This window comes from Lepidochelys kempii, chromosome 1 (assembly GCF_965140285.1).
Source record: "Lepidochelys kempii isolate rLepKem1 chromosome 1, rLepKem1.hap1, whole genome shotgun sequence".
Classification (NCBI taxonomy): Eukaryota; Metazoa; Chordata; order Testudines; family Cheloniidae; genus Lepidochelys; species Lepidochelys kempii.
This window is the reverse complement of record NC_136380.1, coordinates 199,677,956-199,688,515: the sequence shown is the minus strand read 5'-3', so window position 1 is coordinate 199,688,515 and position 10,560 is coordinate 199,677,956. Positions and strand designations below refer to the sequence as shown.

Here is a 10,560-nt window from a genome sequence, read left to right as displayed (position 1 = left end):
AGCCAGACAGAAGCCGGCGTCGTGACGCGAGGCTGGCGCCGCGGACGGAGGGAGGGAGATGGGAGCGCGGAACATGAAAAAGAGGCGGGCGCGGTCACGTGACAAAGGCCCAGTGACGCGGGGGCCCAACAGCTCCCAGCGAGCCCTGGCCGCGCGCTGGGCGTCTAGGCTGCGGGGGGAGGGGCCCTAGCCGTGCGGAGCGAGGGGGGTGGTGCCTGGGCGCCGCGGGGCGCCTGCGACCGGCGCTGCGGGCGTATAAGGCTCCCTGGGGCCAACCCTCGGAGCAGAGGGAGGGGGCGGGGCTCGCTCGGCGAGGGAGACGGCCCGGTGTCGTGAAGGGTGCTTGAAACCTGTGGTCCTATTTCAATCTTCCCGCATCAGTCATGTTTTCTAGACCTTAAATTTTCACAAGCTGTCTAAGTGTACTCTCTGTGCCATTATCTAGCTCATGTTTTCTGGACCTTAAAGGCATAAGTGTACACTCTATGCCATTATCTCAATCATTAAGATTTTGAATAGAAACATATCCAGAACTGATCCCTGGAGAACCCCATGCATGATGCCCGTCTTATTTATCGTTATGCCCGTCTAGGGATGTTCTATCTACTACCCGAGATCCATAAACCTGGAAATCCTGGGCTCCCCATCATCTCTGGCATTTGGCACCCTGACAGCAGGATTGCCTGGCTATGTAGACTCCCTCCTCAGGCCCTACGCTACCAGCACTCCCAGCTACCTTCGAGACACCACTGACTTCCTGAGGAAACTACAGTCCATCGGTGATCTTCCTGATAACACCATCCTGGCCACTATGGACGTAGAAGCCCTCTACACCAACATTCCACACAAAGATGGACTACAAGCCGTCAGGAACACTATCCCCGATAATGTCACGGCTGACCTGGTGGCTGAACTTTGTGACTTTGTCCTTACCCATAACTATTTCACATTTGGGGACAATGTATACCTTCAGATCAGCGGCACTGCTATGGGTACCCGCATGGCCCCACAGTATGCCAACATTTTTATGGCTGATTTAGAACAACGCTTCCTCAGCTCTCGTCCCCTAAAGCCCCTACTCTACTTGCGCTATATTGATGACATCTTCATCATCTGGACCCATGGAAAAGAAGCCCTTGAGGAATTCCACCATGATTTCAACAATTTCCATCCCACCATCAACCTCAGCCTGGTCCAGTCCACACAAGAGATCCACTTCCTGGACACTACAGTGCTAATATGCGATGGTCACATAAACACCACCCTATACCGGAAACCTACTGACCGCTATTCCTACCTACATACCTCCAGCTTTCACCCTGACCACACCACACGATCCATTGTCTACAGCCAAGCTCTGCGATACAACCGCATTTGCTCCAACCCCTCAGACAGAGACAAACACCTACAAGATCTCTATCAAGCATTCTTACAACTACAATACCCACCTGCGGAAGTGAAGAAACAGATTGATAGAGCCAGAAGAGTTCCCAGAAGTCACCTACTACAGGACAGGCGTAACAAAGAAAATAACAGAACGCCACTAGCCGTCACCTTCAGCCCCCAACTAAAACCCCTCCAACGCATTATCAAGGATCTACAACCTATCCTGAAGGATGACCCAACACTCTCACAAATCTTGGGAGACAGGCCAGTCCTTGCCTACAGACAGCCCCCCAACCTGAAGCGAATACTCACCAGCAACCACATACCACACAACAGAACCACTAACCCAGGAAGCTATCCTTGCAACAAAGCCCGTTGCCAACTGTGCCCACATATCTATTCAGGGGACACCATCACAGGGCCTAATAACATCAGCCACACTATCAGAGGCTCGTTCACCTGCACATTTACCAATGTGATATATGCCATCATGTGCCAGCAATGCCCCTCTGCCATGTACATTGGTCAAACTGGACAGTCTCTACGTAAAAGAATAAATGGACACAAATCAGATGTCAAGAATTATAACATTCACAAACCAGTCGGAGAACACTTCAATCTCTCTGGTCACGCGATTACAGACATGAAAGTTGCGATATTACAACAGAAAAACTTCAAATCCAGACTCCAGGGAGAGACTGTTGAATTGGAATTCATTTGCAAATTGGATACAATTAACTTAGGCTTGAATAGAGACTGGGAGTGGCTAAGTCATTATGCAAGGTAACCTATTTCCCCTTGTTCTTTCCTATCCCCCCCCCCCCCCACGTTCTTGTTAAACCCTGGATTTGTGCTGGAAATGGCCCACCTTGATTATCATACACATTGTAAGGAGAGTGATCACTTTAGATAAGCTAAAAGAAAAGGAGTACTTATGGCACCTTAGAGACTATCCAATTTATTTGAGCATAAGCTTTCGTGAGCTACAGCTCACTTCATCGGATGCATACTGTGGAAACTGCAGAAGACATTATATACACAGAGACCATGAAACAATACCTCCCCCCACCCCACTCTCCTGCTGGTAATAGGTTATCTAAAGTGATAACTCTCCTTACAATGTGTATGATAATCAAGCTGGGCCATTTCCAACACAAATCCAGGTTTTCTCACCCTCCACCCCCCCACACACAAACTCACTCTCCTGCTGGTAATAGCCCATCCAAAGTGACCACTCTCTTTACAATATGTATGATAATCAAGGTGGGCCATTTCCAGCACAAATCCAGGTTTTCTCACTCCCCCCCCCGCCCCCTTTCCAAAAACCACACTCACAAACTCACTTTCCTGCTGGTAATAGCTTATCCAAAGTGACCACTCTCCTTACAATGATAATAATGATAATAGATAAGCTATTACCAACAGGAGAGTGAGTTTGTTTGGGGGGAGAAAACCTGGATTTGTGCTGGAAATGGCCCATCTTGATTATCATACACATTGTAAGGAGAGTGATCACTTTACATAAGCTATTACCAGCAGGAGAGTGGGGCGGGGAGAAAACCTTTTGTAATGATAAACACCCATTTTCTCATGATTTGTGTGTATAAAAACAAACATCTTCTGTATTTTCCACAGTATGCATCCGATGAAGTGAGCTGTAGCTCATGAAAGCTTATGCTCAAATAAATTGGTTAGTCTCTAAGGTGCCACAAGTCCTCCTTTTCTCTTTGCGAATACAGACTAACATGGCTGTTACTCTGAAACCTTTTTAGCAAAGTTGGACCTGTCACTGCTGCAAAGTGTAGGGATGTGCGACCTGTGACATTGCAATATGATGAAGCGAATTCCTACAGATAGCAATTTCTCGCACCAGTGGTATGCGAGACTGCTAACTGTAGGAATCAGCTACATCAGATAGCCTTAGTGAATTCTTACTATTAGCAGTTCCTGAGAGCTGTGACGGGCTGTACCTGTTAGCCCTGTGGTGTTCTGAAAAACATTAGCTATTAGGCTAACAGAAAGTGAGATGGATTGGGTAGGAGCTAAAGATATGACAGTCTTAACTCCTTTGCTGACAAAACATGAAAATAACCTTTTCCTTACATATGTTTCTGGATGGTATACAGCTGTGGCCAGCTCAATTAGGGCCCAGCTGGCCCTGATAAGAGGGCTGTGGGCCAGAAGTTGGAGAAGTCTCACGCTAGCCTTGGAGTGAGTGGGAAGGGGAGTAAGGTACCTGAAGTGGAGCAGTGCTGGGTAAGGGGAGCTGGGGAGCTCCAGCCCCTTAGACCCCTAGTCTGCAGGCCTTGATGAAGGCCTTTGAAAAGGTACTGGGGCTGCAGCATGGGGATAGGCAAAGGCAGCAGGTCCTAACCCCTTGCCAATGATGGGTGGCCATTACACTGTAGTCTGCCCTAGTGAGCGGGAGCTAGATGATGACTGGCAGTAGCCACTGAGGCAAGATGGGTTGCGAGGGTAGGGGATTCCCCTGGGAGGGAAAACCCAGAATAAGGGATTACTGCGGGGGCAGCACCTCAAGGTAAAGGGCACCGGGGTCCTGCAGGTACAAGGGTGCCAGCGGCAGGCAAGATACTGGCCGGTAGGAGGCGCTCTGTACAGTGGAGAGCTAATTTCCTAGACAACCAGCAGGGGGCACTGCGCTGGTGAGTTTCGACCTCACTACAGTGCCATTGGATTAGAGGAGCTTTTGTGGCAAGAACCACCAGTAGAGCAATGTATGTGTAATATAACTATGTTAAAAACTCCCACCGTAACCTATTACTTCCCAACTCATGAGGATAAAAGAACTAACACACTGGATACCAGTAATATTATAAACTTTAACTTTTCTTTGTGGGTCAGTTGGATAAGTCTGTACAAACTAATGAAGAAAAATAACCAAATTATCCAACTGACTAAAATCACACGGGCTCAGGTTGAGACACGCAGTTTGGCTATTTTACATCAGGGATCTGAAATATAAAGAGTATTTGCACAAGCAGAACAAATTATAACACACCACTGGCCTATAACACATTGTCTGGCCTCATCCAACAGATCACATTTGAAATACAGAGACATGGTCAATATTTCTAGCCTCAGATACAAACATTACATGCATACAGGTTGGATAAACACAGTCAATAGGTCTTAAGTTTTGCAATGATATCCCACATCAGCCAACTTGCATAAAGTATATATTAGCTATGTCATATCCATATCATAAGCATATTTTCATAAAGAATGTAGAGTATAATGTCACACCCCACATGTATGTTTGCTGATCTGCAAATACTAAAGGAGCATGCACCTTTGGGTGAAAACGCTCATGAGAATAGTGCAGAGCCATGCAAGCTCCATGATTCTGTGTGAGATGGCAGACAGTGAGGAGGGCCAGGCAGGTTAATAGGTTTAGAAAAAAGGTGTAAACATTATGTATACGTTTATGTATGGGATACACGTAAAATTAGTGGATGGTTAACAATGTATTATAAGAAGTTTGATCCCATGGCCACAACCACCCCTGTCTGACCTGTTTGGTACCCAGCATACACTCAAAACCAAAGCTTCCCAAAATACAGTGGGTGGACAGTGGGATATTTATTCATGGTGCACCTCAATCTGAATCTATACAAGTGCTTCTGGTGAGTACTCTGACTGCTGAGGCAAAGAGTCCAGGAGGCATGCACACAAGTGACATGGTAACCTTAGTGACTCTATGCTGACATAACTTGAGTTAACCCACACTTAAAGTGTAGATATGGCCTTAGGTATATGAAATGTTTGGGAGAGGTAACAGGAACAGTATGAGGGTATACTAAGATTCATTCAGGTGTTTAGGCTTAAGGCATTGGAACTGGCCTTACTGCACCCTACAGGCTAAGGAACAAAGAGGCACAAAAAAAGATATAATTTCTTTATTAAAATTTCTTGACTTGGTGTATAACTCATGAATTTAGAATTCTTGTGGTTGTAAAGGTATCTTGGGGTTGTAGATGTAGATGTGTATTCATTATATTTTGAAAAGAAAAACTATGAATGGGTTGAACAAAGAATTAAATCAGTCCCTCAGGATAAGTAGATTGGCTATTAACCAAGATAATTGTCACGGAGTCCCCAGGCGATGCTCTGGAACTGCTTCCTAGGAAGCCAGTCAGGACTCTGGTGAAGTCTCTCTGTGAGCAGACTGTCTTCAGGCAAGAAGCTCACACGGCTTCCACCTTCCTGGGTCTGACCTTGGAGCGTTCAGCATCCTCTGCCCCTCCGTGCACTTCCCACAGTGAGTCCGCCCAGGCGGGGTCCTGGGGAAGCCAGGGGGTCCTGCACCCCAACTTTGCAATCAGATGTGACTCTCAGCCAGCCAGTAAAACAGAGGTTTATTAGATGACAGGAACACGGTCTAAAACCGAGCTTGTAGGTACAGAGAACAGGACCCCTCAGCCGGGTCCATTTTGGGGGGCAGTGAGCCAGACAATCGCGTCTGCATTTCACTCCATGTCCCCAGCCAGCCCCAAACTGACTCACTCTCCAGCCCCTCCTCCTCCGGGCTTTGTCCCTTTCCAGGGCCAGGAAGTCACCTGATTCCTTTGTTCTCCAACGCCTTTAGCTATCACCTTGCAGGGGGGAAGGGCTCAGGCTATCAGTTGCCAGGAGACAGAGTGTCGGCCATTTATGTACACTGGCCCTTTGCAACAATTACACCCCCTTATCCCACCACCTAGAGACTTAAGAAATGCATAGGGTGTTGTGGAAAATGAGTCACACTCTCTGTTTGGTTCAAACAGTCTGAGGCCTTTTATTGAGTACAAGCATGCAGGAAGAGAGAGTCAGAGATGGTCACGCACAGGTGCCAGCCTGATTTCTCTCTGCCCTGCCCCTGTAACACCAGTCTTATATAGGTCCATGTTCAAGCCGAACCGATGAGTAATTTTCCACCACTCAAGCATTATTAATGAATCCTTATAAGGAAAATAGAAAAACAGCTTCATAATTAGCACAGTGCTGTTGCACCTTGTCATTATGACTGGCCGGTTAGCTCAGTTGGTTAGAGCGTGGTGCTAATAACGCCAAGGTCACGGGTTCGATCCCCGTACGGGCCACACACTTTTTGGGGGAAGGGATAGCTCAGTGGTTTGAGCATTGGCCTGCTAAACCCAGGGTTGTGAGTTCAATCCTTGAGGGGGCCATTTAGGGATCTGGGGCAAAAATTGGGAATTGGTCCTGCTTTGAGCAGGGGGTTGGACTAGATGACCTCCTGAGGTCCCTTCCAACCATCATTTTGGCAAACACTGGTGTCTCAGTCCCACTGGGGTAACTGTTACCCCCTGGGCCCCTGCCTGTGCCAGGTTTTGCCCTCTAACACCCTCTGCCCATGCCTCACTCCTGGGCTTAACTCCGCCTCCTCTCCCCCTCATCCCTGATTTTCCCTTTAGCCCCTCTTCTACTGCTGCCTCCAGCTGCTTGACCCCCCAGATCAGTAAATTTCCACCCCCTGCTCAAACCCTGCTCCCCTTCCCCCCGATTTGTCCCCTTTGCCACTTTTTAACCCCTGTCAAAAGCAGTCAACAGAAGCCTACGGGTGTAAGGGCAGGGTGAAGGGCAGTGGCTTCAGCAGATGAACTGAGCATGCTCAGTACCCGCAAGTAGCACATTCCTATGCAGAGCAGTATCCTACATTACACCAGCCTGTCCTGCCCCCAGGGGTGGCTCCAGTCCTGGGCCCTGCTCTGGGCCTTGCGACCTGGTCCAGGTGTCCGCAGTTCCGCTCGGATTTGGCACATCCCGCCCTCCCCAGGGACTGCAAAGCTTCCTGGGGTCCCCAAGGCTGAGGCACCTCGCTACCACCTGGCCTTAGCATTGTCTCTACCTGCTGGCAGGGGTCTGCGCCCCATTGCCATGGGCATTGCAGGCGCTTCAAGCCTCCAGTCTCCCCTGGACTGACCAGTCCCTGTTCCGCTGGGCACCCAGAATTCACAGATCTACTGCGCCCAAAGGAGCCGCACACCCCAGCTTCCCGGTCCCGCCTCAGATCGCTGCTCTGTTTAACGCATGGCACTTACCTGTTTGTTGTGGAAACAAGTGTAGAGCAGTGGTTCTCAGACTTTTGTATGGGTGACCCCTTTCACATAGAAAGCCTCTGAGTGTGACCCCTCCTTATAAATTAAAAACACAATTTTTATATATTTAACACCATTGTAAATGCTGGAGGCAAAGCGGGGTTTGGGGTAGAGGCTGACAACTCACTACACCCCATGTAAGAACCTTGTGACCCCCCTGAGGGGTTCTGACCCCCAGTTTGAAAACCTCTGGTGTAGAGATTCCAGAAATAGCAAGTCAAAGTATCAGAAATGAAGGGTTACATGTAAAATAAACTCATAACCAGGGATCCTAGTTTTCTATGGTAAAAAACCCAAAATTTTCTCATTAAAAAAAATCCTTGTTTTTCTGATTTAATGATTTAATTGGGGATGGGTCCTGCTTTTGAGCAGGGGGTTGGACTAGATGACCTCCTGAGGTCCCTTCCAACCCTGATATTCTATGATTCTATGATTAAAATGAAATGCAGAATTTTAGTTTCCCTAGCCTCAGTATATATAGGCATCGGTAAAACATGTTTTATTGGTATATTTACAAGTTTTAAGCAAGTTTTAAGCCTACCAGTGCCATCAATCATTATAATAAAATAAAAATAATAAACTGCAATTTGTATTTTTATATAAGACCAACTACTTCTATGTATTCTGTACTTTCAGAAAATTGCAGGTTTTTTTAATTCACAAAAAAGCTGGAATGATCCAGTCACAGTGCATTGTTCTTTACTGTTGTTGATGGCCTTGCTGTTTCAGCCTCTTGTTTTCATTTATTTTCATTCAGTTTATGTTTAGCGCTTTCCATGTAATCTACAGCCTTGCTGCATACAGTACAGAACAGCACATTACAGCACATTACCATCAACGTGAAATTTGTCCTTGCCAAACTCAATGACACCGTCTTTCTGGGTGATTTTTAAAATTTAACACATCTTTTCTTAACTTTAATTACTCACATCTGGAGGTTGAAGTGAAAAATTGAGATGCATTAAAACACAAACCCCTATACGCCATTGAGTAACCCTGACAAAAGTTTGTCTCCTTGGTGAAGAATCCAAGGTGTACCTCAGTACCCCCAGTTATGCTCCCCAAATTAATTGTCTTTATTCATAAACAAGATGACCCCCCTCATTGTTTTTTTCCCCCTGCTGGTCTTCTCTCACATGAATTCACAATCTTCATTAGCATCAGGCTTAGTAATGCAACTAGTCACATTGTGAGGCATAAAATACACAATGATCAGCCAGAGACAGAAGTATCTATCTGCCTAAACAGAACTCATTTATGACCGTCTGGCAACCTGTCCTGTCCTAACTCACATACCTTCAGAACATAGCTTTCAGTATAGATACATACCTTCTTAAATATTATGCGTACATACATCTTGAAATTATTAGGATGACCAGCATGATACTGGTTGTCAGTAGAGACTTCACATGCCACCTTTAGCACAGTAGCAGACCCAGGGGATCCCTGTAAACCCCTAAGTACTCCTTATGCCCTCTGCCAATTCAAACCAAGGGGTCCCTGGGTCACAGAGACGGTGGGGCAGATACACCAAACCTGAGTGGCACTGTGACTATGCGTGCTAGGTTGCAATGCCAATCAAATTTGCCCCTTTTCCTCTCTGTCTACATCTGCAGAGGGGTGGACACACCAAACCTGAGTGGTGCTGCTGTGACAGGGGAGCAGTCTTCTACAATATACTGGGTAAACTGCATTGAATTAAGTTTAATACTTTTGCGATCCATTGCATTGCGATTGTTTATGTGTTATTGTAGGATTGTATGGAACTCATGTAGAGGAGATGTGACTAACATAAACCATGGGGAAATTACATTACAAGCTTTAATAAAACACCTTACTTGACATATTTTATAGCACAATAACATTGTTAATTCAACTGTTTTTTCCTTGGGGTTCAAGTGGCTGTGATTGTATATTGGTTAGTATTCTGTGCCGTGGCTGCAGTAACCTCAGTTTGAATCTGAATCACGGCTTTGATTTTTGGTGGGGGATCTCCTGACGCTTGCCTAGTGACTTAGCCTGATTGCGTTCATTTGCAAAGAAAGCCAGCAGCTAGTTTCTGCTTGGTAAAGGAAAGTCAATCAGGTACATCCATTAGAAAAAGAGTAACTGGGAAGAGTAACAGGAATTCTTCCTGGGCACCAACGTCCAGAAGCAGAGTATTCCATCCTGGAAACCACTGCATTTCAAATGTCCGGCCACTGAGTGTTGAAAGGAAGGATCTGCGGGCCTGAGAAGCTGCGGCCCTCAAGAGTTGCTTCCAAAGCCAAAGGGGCCATGGGTGAGTTTGTGATGGTGTGAATTTGAGGAATGTCTAAAGTGTGGAAGGGGGAGGGAAGAAAGAATCAGTTGTAAGAGGAAGAAGGTGCTGAGCAGCCCTTCAGTGAGGGCAAAGTCCCAGGCAGGTGTTGTGGGAAGAGCTGTGTAGCCCCCAAAGGCAGCCCGCTGGGCAAGGACATGTAAGGAGGGCCAGGGCTTTTCCCAGGGCTGTTGCTGCAGCCAAAGCCTTTAGAAAGGAAAAGAGAGCAAGGGGTGTTGTTGCTTGGTGGGGCCTGTGTGGTGTAAGCTGGTCATAGCTGGTGTCTTGGGGCTCCATGCAGTGCAAGGCTATGCTCTGTTCTTTGCTGGTATAGTGGTGAGTATCCCTATCTGTCATATGAGAGACTGGGGTTTGATTTCCCCAGTGGGGAGAGCAGTGCCTTCTGAAGGGGGGAGAAAGAAATGCTTTGCTCAGCCACCACGTTTCTTCCTTTTATGGTGACTTTCGTTCTTGCCCCACAGTGCTGATTTTAATCTCCATAGAGACAATTAGCCCCCAAGACCACCCCTGCCTGCTTGCCCTAGCAAAAGCCTGTACATCGCCTTCCGCCACTGGGCCCAGCTTCAAGACCTGCACGTTGGGGCACGTTTCAGAGTCGCAAAGGGAAATACTCTGGCCAAGGACAATTGCCCAGTCAAACTGCGTGGCAGCTGGTCAAGGGGCGAGGAAGAGAGAAAAGCAGACAGGCATCAGGCTGGCCTCCTGTCTTTTTTCCTTTTGTTATGACTTTAACTGTGA

The 10,560-nt window shown here is 47.1% G+C and overlaps 1 non-coding gene across 1 annotated transcript; it reads left to right on the top strand.

Annotated features, from left to right (window-relative positions):
- The first annotated feature begins 6,411 nt into the window (after positions 1-6,411).
- TRNAI-AAU (transfer RNA isoleucine (anticodon AAU)) lies at positions 6,412-6,485 on the top strand. The gene has a single exon. It is a non-coding gene; the product is annotated as a tRNA-Ile (tRNA).
- The last annotated feature ends 4,075 nt before the right edge of the window (positions 6,486-10,560 follow it).